General features: G+C 37.7%; 2 long non-coding RNA genes across 2 annotated transcripts in view; one reads left to right on the top strand and one right to left on the bottom strand.

The window, feature by feature from the left end:
* The first annotated feature begins 3690 nt into the window (after positions 1-3690).
* Positions 3691-6744, top strand: LOC115279102. Its single transcript, XR_003903209.1, has 2 exons — positions 3691-4097; positions 6548-6744. It is a non-coding gene; the product is annotated as an uncharacterized LOC115279102 (long non-coding RNA).
* The window catches only part of LOC115279103, a 28526-nt gene continuing 15285 nt past the window's right edge, over positions 6479-19719 (bottom strand). Inside the window, exons 2-3 of the long non-coding RNA XR_003903210.1 lie at positions 10739-10826; positions 6479-7035 (exon numbers count right to left, since the gene is read on the bottom strand). This is a non-coding gene — a long non-coding RNA (uncharacterized LOC115279103). The remainder of the gene's footprint in view (positions 7036-10738; positions 10827-19719) is intronic.

The following is a 19719-nucleotide window of genomic DNA, read 5'->3' on the forward strand; positions in this document are numbered from 1 at the left end:
GCATCGGGCTCTGTGCTGACAGCTAGCTCAGAGCCTGGAGCCTGCTTCAGATTCTGTGTGTGTGTCTCTCTCTCCGACCCTCCCCTGCTCGTGCTGTCTCTCTCTTTCTCTCAAAAATAAATAAAAAACATTAAAAAAAATTAAAAAAAAAAGAAATCCATTCAGAGCTTTAAAAGAGGAGACGTCACTCGCTGATAAAAATATATACTTTTAAATCTAGACCCTTTCATTGTCACTTTATCCCATGTTAAAAGATTATTTTTACATCAGGCTTCAACCTTACTAAGTACTATGACATTGGTTTTCCACAGCCTTTAGAATGTAAACTAATTTGGGAGTCTTTCATTAACAACCACATTCATAAAAGATGCCAATAAATTAGACTTGTCAGTCATCTTGGATATAGGTTGAAAAATGCTAAGCTTGTGAGTAAATGAGCCAAAGTATCTGACTTGAAAAATACTTTCCATCAAGTCCCCGAGGAAGTATTCCCAAGACTAAAGACTCAAACTGGGGGCGCCTGGGTGGCTCAGTCGGTTAAGCATCGACTTCGGCTCAGGTCAGATCTCACAGTTCGTGGGTTCAAGCCCCGCGTCGGGCTCTGTGCCGACAGCTAGCTCAGAGCCTGGAGCCTGCTTCCAGTTCTGTGTCTCCTTCTCTCTCTGCCCCTCCCACTCTATGCTTTGTCTCTCTCTGTATCGAAAATAAATAAAACATTAAAAAAAAAAAAGGACTCAAACTGAATCAGAAGACTAAAGAGTATCAAACTGAACCAGAAATCTGTCATTTCCAACCTACTAATTCCCCATTGTAAGCCCTACTGAGGCCCTTGTGATCTTGTGGGGTTTTTTTTTCAGTTTCTTGTAATAGTAGGCTATTACTAAATGCATGTCAAATGAACCAAGTACTGAATACAATTCTTCACAGTCAAAATTTCTAATTAAAACGCAGTTTCAACATTGATCTAATTAGTTCCAAGAGTTTTTTTCTTAAGGCTAAAATTAATCAGAACAGAGGTCTGATTCTAATGAATTTAGGAAAAGTTCTGTTGCTCCTCTAAATAAGATGCTGCCCCTTCAGGTGGCACCTGGGTGGCTCAGTCTCTTGAGTGTCTGACTTTGGCTCTGGTCATGATCTCAAGGTTTGTGGGCTCAAGCCCCACCTCGGGCTCTGTGCTGACACCTCAGAGCCTGGAGCCTGCTTAGGATTCTGTTTCCCTCTCTCTCTGCCTCTCCCCCACTTGTGTTCTGTCTCTCAAAAATAAACATTAAAAAATTAAAAATACTGTCCCTTTAGGAGCATGAGATCTATTCAGAAAGGACATATGAAGAACTCTGAGAAAAAGAGTCACTTAAGAATTCAGCAGAGGTTGCACTATTCAACCCACTGCAATCTGTATTGCACCTTCAATATTTGAACAAAACTATTTTCATAAAGGCCACTGATGACTAGTTGCCAAATCTTCACCTCTGCAGCAATTGATTCTGTTAATGAATAATTTCCTTCATACAGCTCTTCTCTTACTTGACCCCATAAGTATTTGGTATTTCCTTAATTCAATGCTGGGCACTCTCCCCGTGTTCTTTCCCTTGGGGGTTCTTATTCAGTACCAGATGATCACAAGGACAAGCCTCAGTGACTTTCCCCACTGACCTCTCTTTCAAGTTTATGAATAATTTGTTTAAATGACACCATGCATCGTTGCTGGAAACAGGATTTTCAATCACGATTCTAATCTGGGTACCAGTTCTCTCATTTGGATGACATCAAGAGTCTTTACACTGACATTTTACTGTATGGGGTCTCACCATGAGCTGAGACTACACAGCAAAGTCACCTCTAGAAAAACTATAATCTTAGTTTCTCCAGAGACATTCAATGCATCCAACCACGTTAACACTATTCAATGAGGTGCTATCTAGTTGACTGTCATATCAACATGTATAAACCTTTGTTAACTAGACAGACCAATAGAATCTTTGGACTGAAGGAACCTTAGACACAGTAGCACTGTTCCCCCTCTGCTTGACTTCATTCCACAAACGTTCATCTCCAGCTCATCACACCTCACGCTGCAGTTCATGGTAGCTCGAGATGCGTTTCTAGCCTCTACACTGAGTCAAACTGAAATCCACTTATTCCATTTCTTAATGCCACACAAATGCTCATCCTTCCATGTCATAGTCTACGTAACTGGAAATTGGAGGGGGGAGTATATTATATTTGAAGAGTGCTAAGGAACTTAAGATTTTTCCATTGCTAGAAAACTGTACTGTACAGATTCATTCCTGTATAACATCCGATACCCAGGCTGTTCACCCTTCTCCCGTTTAATGTCTCCCTCGTAAGGCTAAGAATTAAATGTTTCATATAAAAAGCCGATGCCCAAAAGGAGATTTTAAAGAAAAGCATCCAGAAATATTTCTTAAAAAGTAGAGTATTAATTTCCTGGCATTGATATAGAATACTTACCATAAGATTAAACTTACTTCTCCCAAGATTAAGTTTGCAGCTTGATATAAAAATTTAATTGTTGCTTAATCCTAGGTACTCAAGAATTTTACAATTAACTGATTTCTTAATGCAATATAATTTTAATGTATAAATTTAATGATTCAACTCCCTTAAGAAAATGTATTACAAGGAAGATGAGAGTTATTTCCTTTAATTGCATTTTAGATCATATTCTTAGGTGAGAAATATTTCATTTTTATTAAATTCTTATAAAACTTCAGGTCCCACAGGCCCAAACTATTCTCCAAACTACGGCTGCTTTTTTTTTGTTATACTTATTTTGAAAAAGATTGAATATATAGTCCTAGTGCATTTACATCACTAAAATGGAAAAATGGGAATATTGTCCTTATTAGGTAAGCCATTAAGTCTTAAAAATTACCAAAGGCTCCTTAGCATAACATGTTTTCTCAATGTTTGATCTTTAAAAATATGATTTAGGAAATTTCATAAAAATAGTTATCAAAAACACATCTTGTAAATTTTATCACATGCTGTTGAAGAGTTCCCATCCTGTCCTTCATCTTTGTCTAAGCAAAAATCCAAGGATAGAAGATATCTGAGAACGCTAGGACATTTTGCCTGTGTAGGTGATGAATGTCACTGCCATTTTCAACCCTTTATGGATAAGAGAGAAATAGAGGGGATGTTTTTACTCTTCTAAGCATTTATCACTCACTGACACCACGCCAATTTGTTAAAACTTTTGTTTAATGCAAGTAGTTGCTCTATAGTATTATTGTGACCCTAGACTTCAGAATGGCCATTTTTGGAAAACTAAGCATAAATGATGCAGATGTAATACTGTCTGCAAGCAGAAAATAAATTTGAATTAGCTTGTTTGCCACTGTAAAAGTGTTTTCAGGAACACTTTTCAGGAATTGACCTGAAAAATCTGATTTTCCCAATATATCATACTGTCAATGTCCTGCTTTTTTTATAGAATCTTTTTTCTTATATTCTCACCTTTATTGATATTCATTGTTGGGGATGATTAACAATACAATTGTATTTTGTATATCTTTTTTTTGGTTTAATGTTTAATGCTTTGGAAAGAGAGGGAGAGGGAGAGAGAGAGGGAGAGGGGGAGAGAGAGAGAGAGAGAGAGACAGACAGACAGACAGACAGACAGACAAGATCCGAAGCAGATAGACAGCACAGAGCCTGATGTAGGGCTCCAACTCCCAAACCGTCAGATTGTGACCTGAGCTGAAGTTGGACGCTTAACCAACTGTGTCACCCCTACATTTTGTGTATCTTAAAAAAACAGACTGTTAGTTTTATTTTTTAGCCACAGGTACACACAGAAGCCAAATTTAAGCATGACAGTAAAGTAAAATCTTAAGCAACTGAAACTGAAGATCAGCGTACTGTATAATTGAGTTCCACTGTAATAATTTAATATGTTTAGAGTATTTTCATTGTGAGATTAGAAGCAGAATATGGTATATATTTAATCCCTTTAATGTTTTAGTTTCAGACTTGAAAGTTTCCAAGGGTTATAAAAAGTACAGCTATAACTCATTTATGTGGCTCTCTCATTCATGGACATTGGAAAAAAGGATTTCCATAAGCCTCACGAGGTACACGATATTGGAAAGAGGATTCCTCAAGAAAAAGTTTTCATGATTTGTAGATGTGATTTAGAAAGTTTTCAGAAACTATGGAGTGTCATATGAATTTTACATGTTTGTAATTAAAGAATGTTTTCCTTTAATGTGTTCATTTGGTATATGGAATCATTATTATTATTCAGATCATGTATATATCTTTAGCTCTAGTAAAGACCCTTTGTTTTTTCCTTAGTAAACAGTGATCAAAATTACAATATATGCTGTTGTATTCTATAATGACTAATTAGCAGAAACTCTTCAAACACACCAAGGCACTTCTATTTTAAAATCCATCCTTAAAGAGAAAATATACTTTGTAGGATAATTGCTAGTAACAATATTCATTTTCACATAAACAACCCAGGAAAATTACTTATACTGGGAATTTTTAAAGTGAATGCATTGTTTAAACATTTTATTTTCCCTTTTTGCATTCATGCTTGACAGGCACCCATACACTGTTTACCTTCATCTCTTTGAGTTCCCTACTTTAGCTCCTTGTTTACTTTTATCTGATCTTTGGCTAATTCTTTCAACTGTATCCAGCTTTGTTTTAGATATAAATACAAACCTAAGGATCCACTTCATCCCCAAGCTAACCTGAAGGGAATTTTAATCCTATTTTATTTGTCAAAAATAATGTCAATTAAAATTTTTTTATTGTAATGGTAACCATCTAATTTTACTGCCTTATTTCCAGTATCTAACTTCCAGGAACAGTTTCTTCATAGGGTATTTCTCTGTACCATAAATTTGACCATTTTGCCCTGACTATGACCTTTCTTATTTAAGCCTAACTGGCTAACAAATGCAGAGCAAACCTCAAAAGAGGGGCATTGTTTTCACTTCTAAATAACCTTCTTCAGGGATTTTCCAAACTGTGCTCTAGGATGGTAGGGGTTCTTTGAAGATGCCTCTCGGGGTGCGGGGTTAGCTGGTGCAGAGTAGAGTAGGTGGGGCACCAGGCCTTCAGCCAAAACTACAACAGCTTCACCTCTGTCTTACTCCTTATGGTTTCACGGCCTAGTATTTTTTTAAAAACATTTTTAGCTGCCAACCTAATTTTAAAGTATTCATGGACGATCACAGTAATAGTAGCTTTTATTTATAGAGTGCTTATATGCCAGGCCCCGCTTTAAATATTTACTAACTTTAATCCATTAATCCTTTAAAAACTTGTGAGATTAAGCATTTTTATTATCCCTATTTTAAAATGAGGAAACAGGCTTAAGGAAATTAGCTAGCCCAAGGGGCCACGGCTACTAGGTGACAGACTAGACTCAGATGTTGGTGTGCTGATTAATGCCTTAGTTTAAGTCAGAATGATAAATATAAGGTCAGTGTACCACCACCCCGCTTTCCACATCTGCGGGAGACACAGCCAATGGCTAAAAACTATTTCTCACGGATCACCAACATAGCCTTAATCCCCCATGAGGTGGTCTGGACAGTCACTCCGGGTCCTTTGGTGTTGGCATTCAAGATAAGACCTATTTACTTCCCCCACTTTAAGGTGCGACATCTGTGACCTCACACTTGTGATTATGAAGTCTGCCCCAAGTCTAAAAGTGTTGCCAATTGCAGTTTGAATGTTGGTAGTCAAAAAACACCAAATTATCTTTGATCCAGATGTAATTTTTTTATGATGAAACTATTCTATAAACAAATCCCTACCTATATCATCCTCATTCTCACCAGCTTCTAAAAGAGGACTTTTGTTTCTGTATTTATATATTTGTAATTAATATATATGTATAAGATGATAATTATAAATACCACACAATCCTCATAATTAGAATAGTTGAGATTTTTAAGCTTCTCTTTGAGTGCCTACTAGAATAAAGACCTAACGTAATTAATATTCTGAGACCTAATGTTCTAGATGTGGGCTGGAGGTGGAGGGAGAGGGCGGAGAACTTCTGCTTGGGGTGGGTTTGCCAGTCTCCATATTGTAGAGAATTCAGTGGTTTGAATGACCTTCACTATTTCTACTACCAGGATGCCCTGCCCAGGAATGTCCTAGCCACAGTACTGGGTGAATGCCCAAACATTTAAAAGAGGAGCGTGCACACACAGACAGACAGACAGACACACACACACACACCCCTAGCTGATTTTTCACTTGCTCTAGCCAGGAGGTAAACTGTAGTTCCTGTGCCACGCCCATTCTTACCAGGGAAAGCTGGGAGCAATTAAAGTTGTTCCTGTTACGTGCAAGACTTTTTCAATGACTCATAGTAGTTCCCATGTTCAAGACAGGGTCAAAAAGGCCCAGGCCTATATTTAGGAACTTTCTGAAAGTCCCTGTTGGCTTCAACCAATTTTTTTTTCAATAAAGTATGTATGAGGAATTAGTAATAAGTAATTTATTAATTTCAGTACATGAAGAAATATTGTCACTTTTTTGTTGTTGTAAACAGGTATTGAAATCCAGATTTTCTTAAATGGATGGAAATTCCTTTTGTGAAATTATTTAACATTTATTCAGCAAACACAAACGTATATTGGAATGATCTTCATATGACCATTATCATGGAACCCATTAAATCTTTGTTCATAAAAATGTTTGAATATGTCTTAAATGTTCTCTACATGAATAAAAAGTTTCTTTCTAAGAGCTATTTCTTATGCATTCTCTTTCCAACTGTTTGTAAAATTAGAAATCGCTGACCAGTGCTAAGGGGAATGAATCATACTGACTGGGTCCAATGGCACTTAGTGCTATTTAGTGAATTTCTTTGAAGAGAGCTGAAAGAACCACCTTCTACTGGTGACGATGTCACAAGCTCTATGGTTGCAGTGTACGGTGAACTCCACATGCCTCTTTTCTCTAGGTTTTTGCTTTTGTCAAATGAGAAAATAGAATAGCCAATTATAAGTTGTCCTATTGGTAGCTGATCAGGATCTCCTGAAAAAGTCAACCAAAGTCAGTGATTCAATTACATAAAAGAATATTGAAAACAAACTGAGGGCTGAAGAGGAGGGGAAAGAGGAAGGGGGGATGGTCATGGAGAGGGACACTTGTGGGGAAGAGTACTGGGTATTATATGGACACCAACTTGGCAATAAACTATTTAAAAATGAAAGAAAGAAAAAAAGAATACTAATTAGGATTAGTAACACTCATGAATTAGAGATAGAAATGCCAACTAAAGAACTATGTGATGCTAACATAAGATTCTAGAAATGTAGAAAGAAGCAGTATAAGATGAGATGATATCAAGATTAGATTAAACGGTGTTTGGTAGCACTTAAGATTTGGGGAGAAAGGCTGAGTTACGTGTTTCAAAAGGTGGCTCCCCTTGATAGAGTTCTAAGTCACTTCATTAAAGCATTTAAGCCTAAACATTAAAAGTTTCGGTATTTACGTTTTAAGGAAATAACCAAGCCACTGCAGTTTTCTGATGCTACCACATTTAAGTGCATGAAAAATACTCCACAGAAATAAAAAAGTCCTTTTGAATGTTAATGTACAAACTTGCATATTAATAGCAAATATCATACTATAAATTGAATATAGTTCTTTTTTTCTCTTAATGGTATAGTAGAATGATTATGATCTAGGTCTAATATAAATGCTACAAGTTCTTTATCACTTTAACAACTGAAATTAAAATACTGTAAGATCAGAGGAGTCCCATGTGGTGGACTAAGAGAAGGCCATCACTGTCTTGGAAAAGAAAAGTCTATAGAAATAAAAGTTACAGATAAAGTCCTTCCTTAAAAACCTATAGTTAGAAAGTTTTTTAAACCTTTCAATAAAATTTCATGTCCATGATTTATTGTATAACTGTCATCAGGATAGTGCTACGGTAATGGCACTTGCCATCAAAATACCATTTACATGGCGAATAAACGTACAAAAGCAATTCAACTAGTTTCCAGGTATAAATTAAAACATTCTAGAAAATGGATGCTGTTATTTTTAAAAACTGTAATGCTCTACATTGGCAAGTATGAAGTTAATCCTAATTATTGGGACTCCTAGAAGAGGTTCTCTGGAAAGCAATTTGGTAATAATTTTGGTTTTAAGAGTTATTAAAAAAATGTTTATGCCTCCCAAATGCACTTCTAGAAAACTCTCCTACAGTAGAGATGATTTTTATACAAGGATGTTTTTCAAAGTGTTATTTATAGGAAAGAATATAGGGGTGCCTGGCTGGCTCAGTCAGTAGAGCATGCAATTCTTGATCTTGGGATTGTGAGTTTGAGCCCCATATTGGGTTTAGAAATTACTGAAAAATAAAATCTTAGAAAAAGAAAAAGAACATTTCTAATCATGTAGGAATAAACAAACTACGGTAGATTCTCATTATATTAGATGGCCATTAACAATATTTTCAACAAACGTTTGATAATTTAGTGTATTACCTTGTCTAAATATTAAGATAAAAATACAAATCCTAAGTGAATACACAAAAATGTTAACTTTTAGGATAATTTATTACTTTTTATCCCTTACTGTATTTTCCAAATTGTCTTCAATGAACATTTATTTTAATCAGAACATTAAATGAGGGGAGCCTGGGTGGCTCAGTTAAATTTTTTAATTTTAATGTTTTTTATTTATTTTTGAGAGACAGAGAGAGACAGCACGAGCAGGGGAGGGTCAGAGAGAGAAGGAGACACAGAATCGGTAGCAGGCTCCAGGCTCTGAGCTAGCTGTCAATACAGAGCCCGACGCAGGACCCGAACCCACGAACTGTGAGATCATGACCTAAGCAGAAGCCAGACACTTAACCTACTGAGCCACCCAGGCACCCGGCTTTAACAACTGCACTATACTTGATTTTGTGTTTAGAAAGACCTTCTCCAGGTGCCCGGCTCAGTCAGTTAAGCGTCTAACTCTTGATTTGGGCTCAGGTCATGATCTCACGGTTTGTGGGATCAAGCCCTGTGTGGGGCTCTACACTGACGGCAGAAGTCTGCTTCGGATTCTCTCCTTCTCTCTCTGACCCTCCCCACCCTCAAAAATAAACAAACATTTAAAAAGAAAGAAAATTATATGATAAATATAAATCAAAGCATTTCTTATTATTTTAGGAAACATAATTTCCATTTCACAATTTATGGAAATTGTGCTATTTGATAAGGGGGTTTTCCAAACAGACAGGTTTTTTTCCCCCTGATTATAAGGATAAGGTGCTGTTTAAAAAAACAAAACATGAAAATACAGAAAAGCATGAATAAATTTTAAAAAGATATGAAAAATTATCCATAACCTCACCACCCAGAAACAGTCATTGTTAGTATTTATGGTATATTCTTCCAAATAATGTTTATGCATGTATGTCTATTTCCAGGGCTGGTTTTCAGGGATGTACAGTGATAAATAAGCATATCAATTATTTACAGCTGTTCTGGTGGTTTGGTGTCTGTGCCAACTGGTGGCAAAATACATTGATTATCACCCTTTCACAATCTATCAACTGGCTGATCAAGTAGTTGCTTGATCTGTTTTATATTCTAAACAATGTGATCATATTATATGCTTTAGTTTATAATCTACACTTTTTTTTCATTTAACCACATAGTAACATCTTTTTAATTTTTTTTTGTTTTTTTTTTTTTAAATTTATTTTTGAGAGACAGAGACAGTGCGAGCAGGGGAGGTTCGGAGAGAGAGGGAGACACAGAGTCTGAAGCAGGCTCCAGGCTCTGAGCTAGCTGTCAGCACAGAGCCCGACACGGGGCTCGAACCCATGAACCATGAGATCATGACCTGAGCCGAAGCCAGATGCTTAACCGACTGAGCCACCCAGGTGCTCTTTTTACATTAATTAACAATATGTGTCTACTTCATTATTTTAACAACTGCACTATACTTGATTTTGTGTTTAGAAAGACCTTCTCCAGTTCAAAATTATTAAAATAGCCATCTGTATTTCTATCCAGCTAAGCTTATCTTGAACCCGAACCCAGCAGTCAGCAAACTTTTTCTATAAAAGGGTCAGGCAGTAAATATTCTTGGCTTTGTGGGCCGTATGGTCTCTCTCAGAACTGGTCAACTCTGCCGCTGCACTGGGAAAAGAGGCATAGATGCTACTTAAGCAAATGGATGGGACTGTGTTCCTTTAAAATTTTACTTAGGCACACGGAAATTTGATTTCATGTAATTTTCACATACCATGAAAACTTTTTTTTCAACCATTTAAAAATGTAAAACCATTTTCCCTCTTAGCTCGCCAGTCATTCAGAAACAGGTGGCAGCTCAGATTTGGGCCAGAGCTCGCTGACTCCTTCCCTACCTGAATGCTTCCCTTCAAACATTTCATCTTCTGCCATGAAGTGTACCAGTGTCACACGGAAGTTTCCTTCCGTTAGGAAGAACCTTACAGGAAAAAGTTCTTTTAATGGTACAGAGAATCCCTAAAGAATGTCACACATTTCCAAACCAAATCTTAAAACCATGAAATTCAGAGGTAGGGTGAACACCTTCACTTCTAGTCTAGAATCACAATGAATTCACTTCTCCAGAAACTGAACATGTTCATGGAATGCACTAGTAGATTTTATAAATTCCATTTCTTTCTTTACTTGTAAAATTTCCCCATTGCTTTTATACCTTTACTGAGACAAAACTGACTTGATATTGAAGACAAAGACCTTACCTTAGTGTCGTCCTGTGGAAACCACCTTCTCAAGCTTCATTATAATGCTTCTTTTTTAGAATTTGTCCTTCTGAAGTGCTGTTTTTTTCTTAAATGCCACAAAAAAATATTGAGCATTAATGGTGACCACGTATTCAGAAACAGTTTGCTTGCCAAGTACTCTCTCAAAGGCCTAATATACATTATGTCATTCAATTATCATTTAAACCTTATATGGTAGGTATTTAGGTCCATTTCACAGATTAAAAACCTGTGGGTCATAAAGATAATAAACTGCCAGCTAGCAAGTGTAGGACTGGTATTTAAACCAAGATTTGGGAGACTCTTAGAGGCTGTGGGTGCTCTTGAGTAGTGCTAGCCTGCATCCTTGTAATTTACCCCCCACCCCAATTAAGTATAATTCTTGGTATTCAATAAAAACTGCAATAGAAGTTATTTTGATGTAATTACAAAGGCCTGTTTCTGCAAGATCCATATCCTACCCAAAACAGATTACAAATTGGCCAGCACAGAGGCATAGAATTAATTAAGCCCAACAAATTAATTACATTTTTTTTTAAAAACCCTGAAGGGGTGCCTAGGTGACTCACTCAGTTTGGCTCAGGTCATGATCTCACAGTTCACCAGTTCGAGCCTCACAGTGGGCTCTGTGCTGACAGCTCAGAGCCTGGAGCCTGCTTTGGATTCCGTCTCTCTCTCTCTCTCTCTCTCTCTCTTTCTCCCTCCCTCCCTCCCTCTGCCCCTCCCTACTTGTACTCTGTCTCTCTCTCTCTCAAAAATAAATAAACATTAAAAAAAATTTTTTTAAACCCATGATGGATAGAGGTTTGTTTTCTGTGATACAATACATATAGTTAAAAAACCTTTTTTGGAGCGCCTGGGTGACTTAGTCAGCTAAGTGTCCGATTTCAGCTCAGGTCTTATTCTCACGATTTGTGGGTTCGAGCCCCACATGAGGCTCTGTGCTGACAGCTCAGAGCATGGAGCCTGCTTCAGATTCTGTGTCTCCCTCTCTCTAGCTGCTCCTTCCTTGCTTACACTCGGTCTCCTCTCTCTCTCAATATATAAACATTTAAAAAAAAACCTTTTAACATTGATTTTACCTTTTTGCTGTATAGATTTTTAATGTAAATGTATAGGCCAGCCTTTTTAACATTTTTACATTTTTATTCTCTTTATAGTTTCTGCTTTTGGTGTCTTGTATAGAAAGCTTTTCCCTGATTCAAAATGATTAAAATAGTCATGTATTTCCCAGCAATATTTCTCTTAAAAGTAAGCAAATCCCTACACTGTTAGTAAGATTGCTTTGTTATTTAGAACAATTCCATGTCAGAGGATCCAAGTGGAACCAACACTTTCACCTTGGTTTCAGTCCCAACGAGGTAAATAAAGATTTTACTCTCACATTCTCTTCTCCATTACAAGGTTTGATATCTGAATTTATCATGTTCAAATTTAACTTTCCTTTGCAACAGATTCAGTTACCTTTGAAACTGTGTTTCATGTTTATGAATTACAGCAGAACTCAGAAACTGTGGAAAAGACAGTTTCTAGAGATAAATCTCACATTACTCTAAGTAATTATTGCACATCTTAAATTTCTTAGTCTCTTATTAATTTCCCATGAGAGATAAAATGTAATTCAGAAAGTTCCGGCTGTATAGCATATGTGTGTACTTGTGACACTTTGTGGTAAAGCTAGCTAAAATGTCAATCTCCCTACAGCTCTAGTAAGTTCTTTATCTGTTTTTATCATTGAGATTTATAGTCCCCCAAATGAGATCTATGGGTTTGCAGTTGGGAGTTGGCCATTATAAATTTTTGTATTGTTTTCTGATTCCACAGACATGCTCGAGTTCAATAGCCTTCCTCTTCTGCTCAAGGTGAAACCAAAAGATTTCTGTATTTATGATTTAGAAGACTGAATTAACTCTTTGAAAATAAGCACTGTGATTATATTTCCAAATATAATCCAAATTACCATTTGGAGGAAATGTATTTATTGAGTGAGCTTATATAGAAAACTGTCCTGAAAGCATCTCAAAGGAAGCCAGTCAAGACCTAAGAAAACTTTTTAAAATTTCAAATGTTATATTTCATATCTTGATCTTGGTGATAGTTATATGGGTGTTTTCACTTTGTAAACATTCATCAAGCTCTAGACTTAAAATGTATGTACTTCTCTGTATGCATTACACTTCAATTTAAAAAACTTTACTTGAGAATAAGGTCTCACCACAGCTCTGATTCTTTCTGCAATGCATCACAGTTGTTTGGTTCTCCAGAATATTCCTTTTTATCCCTCCCCCTCAGGACTTGGCCCATCAGTGTCCTTCCTTGGTCCTCTCTATGTGTTATGAGGGAGGAGAGCAGAAATCTAGGTGGTTGAGTTGGTGTGTTTTAATCCATGTACGTAATTTAGAAATATAATCCATGTGAGTATAATCAGAACATCTGGTCTGTTTGCTCTCATGGGCTTCATCTTGCCTCTAATTCAGAACAAAGCTAGACTGTTTTTAAAGTTTGGTGATAGGATTTGTGTATTGTAGTATTTCTCTACTTTTTTTTTTTTGCAATTTACAAATTTGACTATCCAGAGAACCAGGAATTTATTCCTCATTATCTCAATCCCTCCTCTTATCAACTCTCTTATGATAACAAGGAAAGCTGAATTCTTTTATGTCCTTAAGTTATCATGCTTCTTTTCTTGGTAAAATGTCAAGATCTTTAATCCTAGGATAAATATTTTTTATACCTGAGTTTTTGCTGGTCCACTACCAAGCACTCAAGTAACAAAATGCTACTAGCTATATGTCATCTGTGTTGGTAGAATCACTTGGCAAAGGCAGAATGAAATTACATAACTGGTCTGAGCCAATTCATAGGTTCTCCAACCCAGCCTCTCTAACCTGTCCTGAAGCTTTCCTTTCTAACCTCTCAACCCTATTCTTAATGTATTGATAGTCAACCTGGGAATGCTTTGTGAAAGGAGCCCACTGGTCAGAACCAGTTGACTTTGTTAACACCTGTAGGCCTGGAAATGGGTTCAATGGTGTTCTTTTGTGCTTTTTGATCCTCTTAAAGGTTTGTACCACATTTTACCCAATCTCAAACAACACATTATTTGATATTCAGTTCTGATTGCTTCAGCTAGAGGGAAGAAAAAAGAGGAAGGAAAAAGAAGAGAGAGAGTAAGGAAAAGAATAGACAGGGTGGGGGTGGACACCTGGATGGCTCAATCAGTTGGGCATCTGACTTTGACTCAGGTCATGATCTCGCAATTCGTGATTTAAGCCCTGCATCAGTCTCTGTGTTGCCAGCACAGAGCCTGCTTCAGGCCATCTGTCTCTCTCTCTCTGCCCCTTGCCTGCTCATTCTTGTTCTCTAAGATAAACAAACATGAAAAAAGAAAAAGAAAAAAAAAAAGAGTAGACAGTACTATATGTGTCTAATTTTATCTCAATTACATTTAATATTCTTTTTCATAAATATCCTGTCTGATCTTAGAACAACTATTCATAAATTTCTTACCCTTCACTCATATTTACCTTGTCATGAACACTTGAAGCATGTAATATTTTACTACTGTATTGTGAAAAAATACATTCCATCATCTCTATTAACAAATGTTTTATTTAAATGTTTAAACATATAACTAAATGTATAAGAATGACTTCCTTCCTTTCTGGCTTTTCTATACTTTATATATCTTTCTAATATCTGTACATCTAACTCTCCATGGATCAGGTCCAAAGTAATTTTATGTACATATAAGTGCATTTCCCCCCAAGTCATTAAGAATGCATGCCATGCTAAGCAAAATAAGTCAGGCAGAGAAGGACAGATACTATATGTTCTCACTCATAGGTCTAACAGGAGAAACCTAACAAAGGACCTTGGGAAGAGGAAGTGGGGGGGGGAGAGTTAGGGAGAGGAGGGAGGTAAATCATGAGAGACTCTTCAATACAGGAAACAAACTGAGGGCTGAAGGGGGAGGGGGAAGAGGGAAATGGGGTGATGGTCATGGAGGAGGGCACTTGTGGGGAAGAGCACTGGGTGTTATATGGAAACCGACTTGGCATTAAACTATTTTAAAAAAAGAAAAAAGAATGCATGCCATAAAGGGGCGCTTAGATGGCTTAGTCAGTTGAGCATCTGACTTCAGCTCAAGCCATGATCTCAAGGTTTGTGGTTTGAGCCCCACCTCAGGCTTGCTGCTGTCAGCCCAGAGCTGGCTCTGGAACCTCTCTCCCCACCCCACTCACACTCTCTCAAAAACAAATAAACAACAAAAAAAGATTAAATGCATGCCATAAATAATTTCAAAAAGCATCAGAAAATATTCAGTCCTCATAAACCTTAACCTTCTAAATATGAAAAAACCATAATAAAAAAATAAAAAGACCAAAAATTTACAAATTTATGGCCAATATAAAATTTGCTGGGTACCCGACTGGCTGAGTTGGGAGAGCATATGATTCTTGATCTTGGATGTATAGAAATCACTTAAAAATACAATATTTTTAAAAATTGCTGAAGTTTTAGAAAACAGGAGAATACAAACACACTAACTGAAAAATGGGTATGGGTCCTAAGGTAGCAATTCACAAAAGAAATAGAAATGGCCGATAAACGCGTACAAATATCACACCTCATTGGTAATTACAGCATTGCCACAGAACACAATAGGATGCATATTGTTACATAAAATCAACAAAAATCAAGAGTTTTCAATTACCTATCCCCTGATATCTAGAATGCTGGGAAATGAGCACTCTCATTTACTATTAATGTCAATAAAACGCTGGAAACTGTGAAGAAGGCAATTTGATTGTATGCTTCAAATTCATACTTTTAACCAAGGGATGCGATTTCCAGCTCAATTCAAGGATGTATATACAGATACTGATGACAGTATCGTACACAATTGTGAAAAACAAAAAATAAAATTCACCACAGTGTCCATCAATCACAAATAAGGAAAACTGAGACTAAGTATTTAAGACTTTCTCCAAAACAACAAGTAAAATACAAGGCTGAATTTAAACCCAGCCTTGGGTCTGCCTTTGTGTGCCTCGAGTCCCCTTTTAAAGCTGGTGGTTTTCCTGGAAATTTTTTGAGGTGCCTCTTAGATCCTGTGTTTGTTTCTGTTTTGTTTTGTTTTGTTTTGTTTTTCCTCAGCTTAGTAATTTTCTGAGCTCAGTGGTTTTCAACCCCTCCTGTGGCCAAGCCTCAGCATTCTGGGGTCCAAACAAGACTCCAGGGGCTGGTGGGAGAAGTAACGCTGCATCACAAACCTTTGACACTCTCCATCCAGCCGGGTTTTGTTCTACACCGTGCCAGCGGGACCCAAAGAGACAGCCTCCGCCTCCTTGGACCATTCAGGGGCTGAGACCAGGGATTGGGTGATTGGCACCAAAAAAACCTTAAAAAAATGCTGCATTATCACGCTGGCGTTATCTCATAAACACTGGCTGCACTTAGATACAGATTATCACCTTCTCCCGGAACCTATGCCCCTTGCCTGACCCTCTTTTCTGTTTTATTAACAGCAAAACAGTATTTTCTCCCTAAAAAATGGTACTTGTAAAAGCCTCTCCTCTATGTCTTCACCAAACACTCTGACACGGGAGGACAATGGTGGTGGCATTTCTCTCACAGCAGATAAAGCGCGGGCAGAAACCGTGGTCTCTACACTGGATTCCAGGGTTCCCGGATGACGGGCATCCGAGGCCACACCTAAAACAGTGCCACCTCTCCCATGCCCTGGCTCAAATGCCAACTAAATTTCATTACCCCAGACTAGTGATTTTCAAAGAATGCATTATTACCTGAATTTGTTAGAGATGTGAATTTGGGGGCCCCGCCCAGAGTCCTCTGGGTCCTCAGGGAGGCAGAGGGTGTGGGAAGTTGCAGGAGGATGGGGCCCCAAAGTCAGTATTGTAACAGAATCTGAGGGATTCTGATCAGCTCAAGTCAGAACCGCTACGTGAAGCTGCAGTGTATGTTCTTTCATACCGCCACTCACACGTCGTATCTGCCCCATAAACGGACCTGCTGAGAAAGGTTCTTTTTGAAGTTATATTTTACTGAGCCCCAATCAAGAGTCGCGCAGAATCCTAGGTGGTGAGAGAATGTGCGAGAAGGCAAATGAGATTCTTCCTACTCTTAGGTGGTGGCAAGAGTAATAGTAGGAAATTTAGTTAGTAATTAAAGTACTGCAAGACTGCAGTTCACGCATGATTAATGATCAAGAGAATGATGTGGAGAAAGAGGAAGAGAAATTTTGTGGATAAACAGGATTGTGGAATCCTTTACTCAGGCTTGCTGGGATCCTTCTAGAAAATTAGAGAAGTTTATTCAGTGTTTATGCACCACTTCGTCTTCAGCTTGTCATGGTATTGACAAGGAGCTGATATCTGAGGACTCTTTGATAACTTCTCAGTGCATACTGACTGTACTTCTACTGAGTATGGATATTTGCAGACAGAGTGCTTGCAGTACTGGAGCCAAACCAGGAAGATGGCATCCTGATACGGTTTTGCATGTAACTGAGAAAAGTGAGAATCATAGTCATTGTCCTCTATACTTCGCCTCCAGACCCCCACCCCCGCAGTGCTGTTCTTCCTGGACTGAGATGCCTGTGGTTTTTAGACCCGAATCTCTCTAGAGGCAATGAGTAAGGAGAGGCACTCTGAATAAAACCTAAGGCTCTGGAGAAAGAAAGGGAGTAGGTAGAGGGAATTCGGTCCTAGAGGAAGGGAGGGGATGAGGCTCCAGGCAAAGGGATGGGTATTTGGCCTCAAAACTAACTTCCCAGCTTGCTCCTCCTCTCTTTTTCTACCAGGCCCTCTTCCTGTTTACCCTGTGTTTCCAATGATGTGTGTGTACACATAGACCAACAAACTATTACAGACTGTAATATGCAATGCATTACAGGTGCCTGCTACAGTGCCTAGTGCATGACTGGCCTTTACTATTACTATTACTCCTTTATTATTAAAGTATTTTTTCTTTCCTCTTTCATCATTTTTTTCTGCTACTTAATATCTGCCTGGCAAACTCTCAAAGTCCATTAGAAATAGTACTGCTTTCTCTCTTACTCTTTCGTACTCTTTTGTACCCCTTCCATCCCTCACACTAACTAGACAACACTGATCACACCCTTCTTCCATGTGGATACTTACATTACACTGTGTCGTGCTGTGCAGTGTTACGTTATTACATTATGATATTTAGTTGTGTTTCTGCACTTCCCCCTCATTGTGAGCTCTTCACATGACAGGGCCTAGATTTTATACATGCTCGTATCTTCAGAGAAAGCACAAAACAAGGCACTTACTAGATATGTGTTAAATGAATATTGAATAAATTGAGTCACTAAGAAAAAAGGGAAAGTTGAAAAGCTACATGCATTAGTGTGAGAATACTATCCATCAACATAATGTCTGACCATTGTTTTCATGTTCTCACGTTTCCAAAAGCTGCCACGTTTTATCTTTCTAGGTTTCACTCTTTATTTCATCTGGATTTTTACCTAGTTTTTCTCTGCACCATATCTTGAGCTGCAATTTTTCCCCATGTTGTCAGCCTTGTCACATCTTTCATGGAGACCATGTTTTCTTTTGGTTGGAAATCTAAGACATTGCTAGCTAACGTTTACTGAAGTCTTATTTTTTTTTTTTTACTTTTTCTCTAAAAGTTACTTATTAAAAAATTTTAAACAAATTTTATAGTTTATCTATTTACAGAGAGAGAGAGATTGAGAGAAATTGAGAGAGACAGAGAGAGAGAGAGAGAGAGGGAGGGAGAGAGAAGCATCCCAAGCAGACTCCATGCTGTCAGCATGGAACTCTATGTGGGGCCTGAACTCACACTGTAATTTCATGACCCAAGCCAAAATTTAGAGTTGGACGCTCAACCAACTGAGCCACACAATGTTTTAAAAAAGTATAGTTGATATATAATATTATATTTTAGGTTTCAGGTGTATAACAAAGTGATTTGGCAATTATATGTAATATACAAAAGGCTCACCCTAAAAACTATAGTTACCATTTGTCACCATACAAAGTTATTACAGTATTATTGACTATATTCCCTATGTTTTACTTTTCATCCTGGGGCTTTTATTTTATACATTTGTACCTCTTAATCATCTTCTATTTCTCCCATCTCCAACCCCTTTTCTCCTTTGCCAACCACCAGTCTGTTTCTGTTACACTGTTTTTTTGTTTTGGGGGGGGGTTAGATTTCACATATAAGTGAAATCATATGGTATCTGTTTTTCTCTGACTTATTTCATTTAGCAATAATATTCTCTAGGTCCATCATGTTATGAATGGTAAGATTTCACTTTTTTTTTTTTTTTTACATTTCTTATGTTTATTCATTTTTGAGAGACAGAGAGTGTATGAGCGGGGGGGGGGGGGGGAGCAGAGAGAGAGGAAGAGCTGTCAGCACAGAACCTGTGACCTGGGCTCAAAACCACGAACCACAAAATCATGACCTGAGCTGAAGTCAGTCACTTAACTGATGGAGCCACCTAGGCGCCCCAGATTTCAGTGTGTTTTATGGCTGCGTAGTACCTCATTGCACATCCACACCACATCCTTCCCCTTCATCTACTGATGGACACTTGGGCCCCTCCCAGGTCTTGGCAAACAAAGCTGCAGCACACGTGGGGGTGTGTATGTCTTTTCAAGTTAGTGTTTTCATTTTCTTTGAATAAATACCCAGAAAGGGAAGAGCTGGATCATATGATAGTTCTATTTTTAATTTTTTGAGGAACCTCCAGACTATTTTACATAGTGGCTGCACTAATTTACATTCTCATTATTCACTTATTTAACAAATATGTATTGAGTATCTACAATATGCCAAACACTGTTCTGGGTAATTACAAAATAGAAGAGTCAAAAGTTTGTGCTATGTGTCTGGCTCTGGACTGGATGTATTCTACGTATATCAACTTATCAAGT

Source organism: Suricata suricatta, chromosome 15 (genome assembly GCF_006229205.1).
Source record: "Suricata suricatta isolate VVHF042 chromosome 15, meerkat_22Aug2017_6uvM2_HiC, whole genome shotgun sequence".
Taxonomy (NCBI): domain Eukaryota; kingdom Metazoa; phylum Chordata; class Mammalia; order Carnivora; family Herpestidae; genus Suricata; species Suricata suricatta.